This window comes from Hippocampus zosterae, chromosome 1 (genome assembly GCF_025434085.1).
Source record: "Hippocampus zosterae strain Florida chromosome 1, ASM2543408v3, whole genome shotgun sequence".
Taxonomy (NCBI): domain Eukaryota; kingdom Metazoa; phylum Chordata; class Actinopteri; order Syngnathiformes; family Syngnathidae; genus Hippocampus; species Hippocampus zosterae.
Genome location: NC_067451.1, coordinates 33,770,878 through 33,781,441, shown reverse-complemented (window position 1 = coordinate 33,781,441; position 10,564 = coordinate 33,770,878).

Genomic DNA, 10,564 nt, shown 5'->3' with positions numbered 1-10,564 from the left:
AACCAGAAAACTCTAGTAACTCTACGGCTGTGGAAATTCATTTATTTACGGTAATTTAGCATAATAAAATTTCATAGTGATTGGCTGGCAACTGATTCAGGGTGTCCCCCGCCTACTGCCCGAAGACGGCTGGGATAGGCTCCAGCACCCCCCGCGACCCTAGTGAGGATCAAGCGGTTCGGAAAATGGATGGATGGAAAATTTCATAGCAATATCCATTATGGATAGACCGTTAAAAAAGTCTCGATAACCCATCCCTGAAAACAAATTTTTTCTCACAAGTGGCCATTTCAAGATCTTTTGGGTATTTTCGAGGGTTCTTAAAAGACAAATTTGCCAAGAGATTTTGTTTCATTTCGACCAACTTTGGACCATGTATACTCGACAGATGGGTGACATTAAGCGGCAAGAACTTTTTTGTTTTCATCGTGCCTTTTGGGCAGAGCATGGCCCACTTCACTTTGCACAATCAAATTTGCAAGGAATATTTACAATAAATAGGCTGACAGAAAAGTCTCAAGAAGCAATTGCCGAAAGATCCACCGGAGGTCTTCCATTTTGGTTTTGTAGCAGCCATGTTTAGGCCAATTTTGAAGCTTGTGCACTAAGACGATAAACTGTCCTAATTTGCATTTTTGCCATCATGTGTGGACAAAGCATGGTGGCAAAGTTTGATTACTTGCCATCAAAACATGAAATACATGAAATTTGGTATGCATGTCTGTAATATGTAAACGCATCAAAAACTCGCAAGCACTCATAGGTGTAAAGTCTGACATTTTGGTTTGAAGCGGCCATTTTAGGCTCATTCTAGCAGCTACATGCACTTCAAGAGTACATTGGAGGCTACAAGTGAATACGTCCAAAAGTGTCTCCAGCGCTGTCACAACTCTGACAGCTCGCAGACAAATCGCTCACCAAGCCCCTTTTGTGCGCCGTGTCACCGCCAGCAGCTGGTGGTGGCATTCCCGGCCCTTGGCCGCTGCCCTTTGACCCTTGCAAGGGGTGAGAGGGGGTTGCCCGCTCTCCGGACAGGGCGGTCCGGCGGTCGCCACAGCGCCCGTGATAGCTCAGGTCAGTGGGGGCCAAGTTTCCAGCAACAAAAAAGGCGAACAAAAAGCCCCAAAAGCTCACCATGCCAGTGGGATCATTAGTTGGAGCGTTTGTTTAACTAATTAGCAAGCTGGGCAGGCCCAGGGAGGCTTGTATGGACAACATAGACGTCATACAGGAAGGTGCGGACATCACTCCATGAAAGCAAAAAAAGCTACGGTGGCCTGAATTCTATTGAATTATGATGCATACCGGTAAAGCAAGAGGCAGAAGGCATCCGACCAATCACAGGAAATGTGTATTTGCCCATGACTATTAGACAGAACAGTCAAATTGAATAAAACCGGTTTCCAAAAAGCAGGACATTTATGTGACCTTTAAGACAGATCTCAGCAAAGCCAGATTTAGAGGCACTATATGAACTGTAAAAAATTCTTTTTTTCCGCCTGTGTCTTTTCCACAGAATCCAGGAGAGCCCAGTGTATAGCCGCCATCCAACCTGTAACTGAAGACTTTTGTCTGTCGTCTTTTACACAGAATCCAGCAAAGCCGGCCGGGTGTTTAGCCATGACCCGACCCATAACAGAATAATTTGTCTACCTTTGCGTTTTTCACAGAGTCCATTGAATCATGACATATAGCCCCTATTCCACCTTTAACGGAATACTTTTATCTGACCGTGCCTTTTACACAGAAACCAGCAAAACGGGAAAAAGCAAGATATAGTCACTTCCTCGATACACAAAATACAAAACTGGCCGAGCCATGACAGGAGAGGCTTAATTTATTGCCTGGTGCCATTTATGTAGAACCCACTAAAGCAGGACAAAGCAGAAGAACGTGACGATGTGGAAGTGTACATGGGCGCTGCTCAGGGTTCAAAGTAGCGCTCGGGACACTGAAGTTCAAGAACAGAGCAAACAGCACATGCCAACAAAAGGATGGCCAGAGCATTGAAGGCTTTGTTGCGGTGGGCGGGGCAGGGTGTTTAAGGTCCCGCGTTAAATATGGGAACGTTGAGGCAAAAGGGTGAAAGGGGGTCAAGAAAAGTCAACAGGAGAGCAGTCTTGATGACAGAAGGAATTTGATATCAAAAATAGATAAATCTTGCTGGCTGGGGCAGGCGCACAATGGCCACAAAGAAGGCGAGTGTTGGAGTCAACAAACATTTGTTGTGGGCCATTAAATGCACTGTGTTGACTTGATAACATTTAACACAAAACGTTGGTGCGAGAAAGGGCTGAAAGGGGAAGAAAGAAAAGGGGGTTCCAAGATGCAGTGGGTGGGGTGATCTTGACATGCTGGTGCTAAACGGGCGAGTCACGCATGCCTCCGAATTGTAACACTGACCAAATGATTTCTTTTAATGCCTTTTATTTGCACCGCAAGCTGCCTCTTTCACACAGAAAAAATATATCAAATAGAGCCTCCCTCACACACAGAGCATGCTTTTAGATTTTAAAATATGACCACTTTCATACATATTCTATGAAATATGGCCTTTCATACGGAGAGCAAACAAACTGGTAAAATCATGCAAATATCCTGCAACCATATATAATGTATCATTTTTGACACAGAGTTCCAGCAACCTGATGAAATGTGGCATCTTTCATACAGAGACACCGGAAAGTAAAATATATATATTTTATACATACATACATATATATATATACATATATACATATATACAGCCCGCTACGCTGTGATTCTGAAAAACTACCAAATGTAGCCTATTCCAACCAGAGGGAAAAAATACCACTTGAATTCAGGCATTGTGCAACAACATAAACTTTACATTTTTCACACAGAATTCCTGTAAATTTACAAAATCCAGCTTGTTATACATTGTAAATTGGAGCCACTTTCATACATACTGTATATCCTGCAAAACGTTTTCACACAAAGTTCGGCATGATTAAGATATATAACCACGTTGGCACAGATTTCCTATAAACTATAACTGTTCAGACTGTAGAATTTTTAACATAGCGGTCCTGCAATTTGGTTTGAAAAAAATACTTCTATTCAGGTATCCTGCAACATTAAAATGTGCCCTTTCTTACACAGATATCCTGCAGATGAGATGCACCTGCTCCATACAGAGACCCTGCAATATTATCAAATCCACCTGTCACATCAAGATCTGAAAAACTCCAACAGCATTAGAAAATTAATCCATCCTGCAAAGTAATTAAATGTATGCTTTCACAAAGAGACCCTCAACTCAACCCTCCGTGGTGGAGGGGTTTGTGTGTCCCAATGATCCTAGGAGCTAAGTTGTCTGGGGCTTTATGCCCCTGGTACGGTCACTCATGGCAAACAGGTCCTAGGTGAGGGACCAGACAAAGTCTGGCTCAACAGACCCCTTATGATGGATAAGATAAATGGATCTGAGTTTCCCTTGACCACACAGGGGTCACCGGGGCCCCCCTCTTGAGCCAGGCCTGGCGGTGGGGCTCGTTGGCGAGCGCCTGGTGGCCGGGCCTACACCCATGAGGCCCGGCCGGGCTCAGCCCGAAGAGGCAACGTGGGTCCCCCTTCTCATGGTCTCACAACCCATGGGAGGGGCCAAAGGGGTCAGGTGCAATGTGAGCTGGGCGGCAGCCAAAGGCGGGGACCCTGGCGGTCCGATCCTCGGCTGCAGAAGCTAGCTCTTGGAACATGGAATGTCACCTCTCTGACAGGGAAGGAGCCCGAGCAGGTGTGTGAGGCAGAGAAGTTTCAACTGGATATAGTCGGACTGGCCTCCACACACAGCCTGGGTTCTGGTACCAGTTCTCTCGAGAGGGGTTGGACTCTCTTCCACTCTGGAGTTGCTCACGGTGAGAAGCGCAGAGCAGGTGTGGGCGCACTCATTGCCCCCCGGCTCAGTGCCTGTGCATTGGGGTTCACACCGGTAAACAAGAGGGTTGCTGGTCCGTCCTGGCAGACCCAAACATATTGTCAGGGTTTATTGGGAGCGTCTGGCGGAATCCCCTGTCAGAAAGAGTTCCACTCCCACCACCTCCGGGGGACATTGAGTCCGAATGGACCATGTTCCGTGCCTCCATTGTTGAGGCGGCCAATCTGAGTTGTGGACGTGAGGTGGTTGGTGCCTGTCGTGGCGGCAACCCCCGTACTCGCTGGTGGACACCAGCAGTAAGGGATGCCGTCAAGCTGAAGAAGGAGTCCTATCGGGCCTTTATGGCCTGTGGGACCCCAGAGGCAGCTGACGACTGGCCAAGTGGAACGCAGCTTCGGTGGTCACCGAGGCGAAAACCTGGGCGTGGGAAGAGTTCGGTGAGGCCATGGAAGCCGACTTCCGGACGGCTTCGAGGAAATTCTGGTCCACCATCTGACGTCTCAAGAGGGGGAAGCAGTGCACCACTAACACTGTGTACAGTGGGGATGGGGTGCTGCTGACTTTGACTCGGGACTTTGTGAACCGGTGGGCAGAGTACTTTGAATACCTCCTCAACTCCACCAACACGCCTTGGAGGAAGCAGAGCCTGAGGTGGGCTCTCCTATCTCTGTGGTTGAAGTCACCGATGTGGTTAAAGAGCTCCTTGGTGGCAAGGCTCCAGGGGTCCATGAAAAAAAAAAATATTCAACAACAAACAATACAACAACAAAAAATAATGTAGACACAAAACCAGGAAACGTAAAAATCAAGTCTTGTGTTGAGTCAAAAGCCAAAGAATAAAAAATGATTTTTAAGACAAGTTTTAAAGATGGGCAGCGAAGGGGGGCTTTCAGCGGGAGGTCATTCCAAAGAGAAAAGGCTCCATCTCTCTGAACCTTCGTTGTCGGTTCCTCTAATAGTGTCTGGTCTGCAGACCTCAAGTGTGTGCAAGTGCGTAGGGGCAGAGGAGCTCAGAGAGGTAAGATGGTGCAAGGCCCTTGAAAGATTTGAAAACAAGTAATAGAATCTTAAAAAGAACTCTAAAAGGTATAGGGAGCCAGTGAAGGGATGCCAGAGTAGTATGTGTAAGAAATGAAGAGGATGCAGGATGGTCGTTTGGAGGGAGGAGCCGCTGGTCAGGTGATGGTGCTCTGCTGGGGTCGGAGGGACGACGCTGACATCGGCGGCGGAGTCGACCATGAAGCGTCGCCCAGAAGTCTGATAGAGGACGTGAAGAATGCGGCTCGCAGCAGAGATGCCAGGGGAGTTGAGTGTCGCGCTCACATCCTGACGGGTCTGTTTCCCGCCTGTAAGCACGGTTCGCGACATGTCTTTGCAGAGTCTCCCCACGTGCGGTGATACCAGCAGATGCCAGACGAGTCACCCTGGAAGGGGGAGCACTGTCCAGCAACTTGCTCTGTCACGTTGTAGCTGGTGAGGAGTGAATTGGGCAAAAAAATCCAACGGGGTAGCCAATTGAGGGAAAAAAAAAAATCAGAGGGAGAGTCCGTGGCTCGGAAAAGGGCTGGCTCGCTACCAAAGAGATTCTTGGTCTCTTTATAATCACACTGACTAAACCCCGGTGGAAAGAAAAAAGACGTGGATAGGACAGCTATTGTTTGTAGAAAAATACACGCATATTCATTTGGACAGAAAGAGGAAAAAGGAGAGAAACATACAAATGGATGAAGAGTGTGTCCGTCCGACCTCGAGCGTCGTGACATCTCAACTCAACTAACTTCGCTGTTCTCGTGGCTAGGCTAGCTTATCTGTTGTCATAGATCAAAGCTCTTTGATGTGTAACATCTGTTGCATCAGCACTGATTGGTTGAAGCCAAAAGACGTGCGTGCGTACACGTCCGCGCTGATGCACGGACAGCGGAGAGCAGCGGACTATCGATGCCTGAGTTGCACTTCACTCGAGTGGCGTCGCTACGTTTGCTCCCTCTTATGAATACCAGTCAAGGGGTGAGCAGCAGCATTTAGGACCAACTGGAGACACTTAATGGAGGATTGGCTGACTCCAAAGTAAAGTGCATTACAGTAATCCAGCCGATATGTGACGAAGGTATGAATTACTGTTTCAAAGTGCTCTTGAGAAAGGAGAGGCTTTATACTTGACCCGGATGCCTAAGATGAAAGAAGCCAATTAGATCCGAAAGGTGTAGAGGAGAAAAACAAAACATCTTTGTACATGTTAGTAATATATTTTTGGGGTTTATGTACACTGCACCCTAATCATCCTATCAGTCTCATTTTCCCCCAAAAATATTTTAAAAATAAAATAAAATAAAGCAGGTAAATCTTTAACCTATGGTGCCGCGTGACCTATGTCAGCGGAAGTTGTTCGCGCTCAGCAGTCTGCAATTGCAGCTTGTGATCAGAGCTGTTCCGCTATATCTTTGATCGTTATTATTGTCTTTCAGAGTTTGCTTTGTGTACAATTCCCCGAGGGCAGGGGCAAAGAATAGAAATCTCGAGGGCTGAGGGAAGCACTTTAAAACGGTATGTGTGAGTTACGATAGTCAACAGGCTGCCAAAGTGCATCGCTTACTTCCGTGTTTGGCTTCTCATCATGGCGCGTGTGTGCGCGCCTGTACGTGTGTGCGTTCGTGCGTGCGTTCGTGCGTGCGTGTGTGTGCGTGAGGTAAGGGGCGATCCCGGGAGGTTGGTTGAACGAAAAGTCCGTCTTCGGTCCAAAAAGTTTGGGCACCTCTGATTTTTTTTTTTTTTTTTTTTTTTTTTTATGATGGCGCCCCCTGAGTGGCTGCCTCTCCAGCAGCTTATAAATTTCCCCATTGTGGGACAAATAAAGGATATCTTATCTTATTTAGAGCATTCAATCAGCCTGCCATGCATGTTTTTGGAATGTGGGAGGAGACCGGAGTACTCTGAGGAAACCCTCACAGGCCTGGGGAGAACATGCAAACCCCACACAGGGAGGCTGGAGCTGGAATTGAACCCGGTACCTCTGCACTGTGAAGTTGACATGCTAACCAGTGGACTACCAGGCCGCCAGTACCAATTTTCCAGTCCAATTTAAAATCACTATCCAGTTTAAGACCCTGCAAAATTATTGAGGAAAAAATACCTGAATTCCTGATTCTTACACAAAAGGTTAGTAATATCATGTCGATGCCAAAAGATGGCAGTAAATGACTACTTTTGTCTTAATGAAGCTCCTCAACTCACTTCAAATTGTTTCCTAAGCACCAAGATGCCACCAGATGATGCCAAAGCAACACTTTTATTCTACTGTATTTTAAAAAAAATCTCCAAATGCTCAACCACAAATATTCATCAGTTAACAAACAAGCATGATCATCTCTCTGAAGGCAGCATTTTTATGGATTGTGGAGGTGTACCTAATGTAGTGTCCACAGAGTGTCCTCACGAGTCGCTGAGAACTCTGCGTGACCTTCAACCCTGCCCCCCTGTCCTCTTACCCCTCATCGCCAGTCGCACACAAGTCTGAATTCCATAACTCTTTGGGGGGAAAAAAATCTTCCTTTTTGACAATTTAATAGCGCAAACTAATCACGCGGCTGACACAGGCCATTCATCTGGTGGCGGGCTCACAAAGAGTGGGGCCTGCCCTTGCTGCGGTTTGTCGCAGACGCGACGGTCGGGGACGGCCCTCCGTTTCCAAATGGAGTGCACAATAAAAGCATTGTGCATGGTTAGTGTTTGCCAAGCCACCCAAAATCCAGTGTATCAAACACAAGAATCTTGGCTCCAGATGAAAAATAGGCTGCAGTAGGGCGACGTGAGGTAAGGCCTCAAAATAATAATTGTTATTATTTTTAGGGGAAGAATATTTATTGTGACAGCCCTTTGCTGGCTTCTTTCTATTGGCCATGTTGTTACTCAAGTGATATGTTGTTTTTAAGACCGATACGGATTATTGGTTGTCAAGCAACCAATATTTATCGGGTTGTTCCTATCAAGGTTTTCTACTGCCAATTCCAATGCCGATCGTCCATTAGTGAGATTGAATGACACCGATTCCGATCACATGGATTAGATTCACATTTTTCAATTTGATGATTTTAATAACCAATTCCGCTATCAATTAGAGTGGTCACCAAATGTTTACAAAATTTTCGAATCAAAGACACAAGTAAACCTTTTGAGATTAATTTTTTGCGCTGATTCTCCCCTCGTTTTTTCCTTGGCACATCAGGTTCATAATGATAATCTGAATAACAATAGTAGACTATCCTTAGATCTATTTTCAATACCGCTTATGCTGAACAGGGTCACGAGGAGTTTCTGGAGTCTATCCCAGCTGACTTGTGTCGAAAGGCGGACTACACTCTGAAATGGTTGCCAGTCAGTCGCAGGGCACGTATAGAGATAAACAACCGTTCACGCCCACATGCACGCAGTCACTGAGTGGGAAACTATTCCCACGCTCCCCGCACGCACACATGTCAGAGAAGTGTACCGCTACACCATTAGAGACTATAATTGAATATTTAATATGGTAATATATGTAGTACTATTTATGAATGAATATTTAAGTTGAGCATCAAATTGATTTTTTTTATGTAAAGTCATAGCCATAAATTACAATGCACAGTAAAATCCAAATTGTGCAAGCTTCATTCAGTCACATAGAATTCAGTGACTTGGAATTGGCCACACACCCAGCTCGCAGAGAATAGGCTCCAGCTTAGCTAATAGAAGAATTTGGTTATATGGTTTTGGTTGTTGATGTTGTTGTTGGTGGTGCTTTCTACCATCTTTGTTACTGATTTATTGCTTTATTGTTGTATGTTAGTTGCTCCGTGTACAGCACCTTGTATGCAGCGATGGCTGTTTGAAAGTGCTCTTGTCATGTTCCTGTCCTTGGCCTGGCCAGCAGGTGGCAGACTGAGCAGACTTTCTGGCTGCACACCTGCTGCCAATCTTTCAATCAAGGAACTGTGTATTTAAGAACCAACAATCTGTCTGCTGGTTGTCGGGATATTGTTATGCCTTGATGCTTCCTTGCCCATAGACTGTTTTTTGCTATAGATCTCGTCGTGTTTCGCTCTTGACCTCTCTGTACCAATGGTTTTGTGAGTATTGGATTTTTTTTTTTTTTATTGGCTTTCTCTGGCGTGTATTTTGGATACATTGTTTTTGTTTGTCTTCGCGATCCTTATTTTCCTCCCTTGCCTTTTGTGCAAGCGCTTTTTGTTGTTCGTTGTTTGTGCCCTCTGGTCCTTGTTTTGACCAGCGCTTTGTTTCTACTTTGTCGTTGCGATTTTTGTACATTAAATATTTTTGCTTCGGAGACCTTGTCTGGCGTCTACACTTTTGGGTTCCAAAAACTTGATTCGGTTAGACCGAATCGTGACAGCTCTATGAATACATTTGAGTTGAGTTGAACAAATAAAGATTTTCAAGGGTTGACTATGGAATCCACCTCAAATGACCTGATGTAATGAGGTCCCAGCTTGTGTGATGAACCAGCCAGATGCAGATCCTGTGTCAACAGCCATACCTTCTGCCCCGGTTGTTAGCTCGGTGCGGGGCATCGAAGTCGGTCTGCAATCTGCCAGTTCCTTGATGCGGTGCATGACAAGGCTGCTCTGGTCTCCCTTAAGGCCATCAAAGGTGGAGCTGGATCGACTGAATCCTACTTGGAGCTCCTGAGATGGAAATAATGGAGGTTGATAAGCATAGGTGGACATAAAAGGGGACTGACCTGTGGTTGATGAGACGAGTGTGTTATGCCCATAATCCACCCACAGCAGGTGGATGGACCAAGATATGGGCTAGTGGAGACACACACACACACACACCGTAGGGCAGCTTCCAGGTCCTGGTTTACCCTCTCTGTTTGCCTATTGTCCTGAGGATGGTATCTGGAGAACAGGCTCACCATAGCTCCCAACTGCCTGCAAACCGCTTCCAGACTCTAGAAATGGACTGCGGACTCTCGTTGAACACAAGGTCCACCAGGATTCCATGGAGATGGAAGATGGGGGTGATGAGCAGTTGGGTGGTTTCTAGCGCTGACGGAAACTTGGGCAGAGCCAATTTTTTTTCTCCTCTACAACCCTCGTGATCGACTTGGGATCTAGTCCGCGATCTACAGGTCGATCGCGATTGACTTAATGGTCACCCAGCTGTACAGTGTCGACATGGAATTCAAATTTCTCAGCCTTGACCAAATCTGCCGTTGGAGGACAATACGGACATGCTGGTCGTGCTCTTGTAAATTCCTTGAAAAAAAACATTTATTTTCTTAGTTTTGTTTTTGTCTTGGACAAAAGACATCTTTGAAAAATAAATAAATAAAGGTGCAAGTCACTGAGGGTGTAGTGGTACACTCGGCATGGGATCGGTTCCCACTTCAGTGGATGGTGTGGGTGTGAATGATCATTCGTCTCTGTTCCCTGTGGCTGTTTGGCAACCAGTCTAGGGTGTTCTGCGCCTTTCACTTCAACAAACAAAGTTTTCTGTTTAAACTCAAGTTTTCAAATTTCAGTAGTACTGAAATGTTCATCTTTCACTTGTCTTTAAGTCCAAGCAAAGACAAAAAGAGTAGGGAATGCCCAGCATTTTTCTCCAGTTCTATATTAATCTCTGATTGGCTGTTGGGTGTTAAAAAGGCCAATGCCCATATATGTCAAA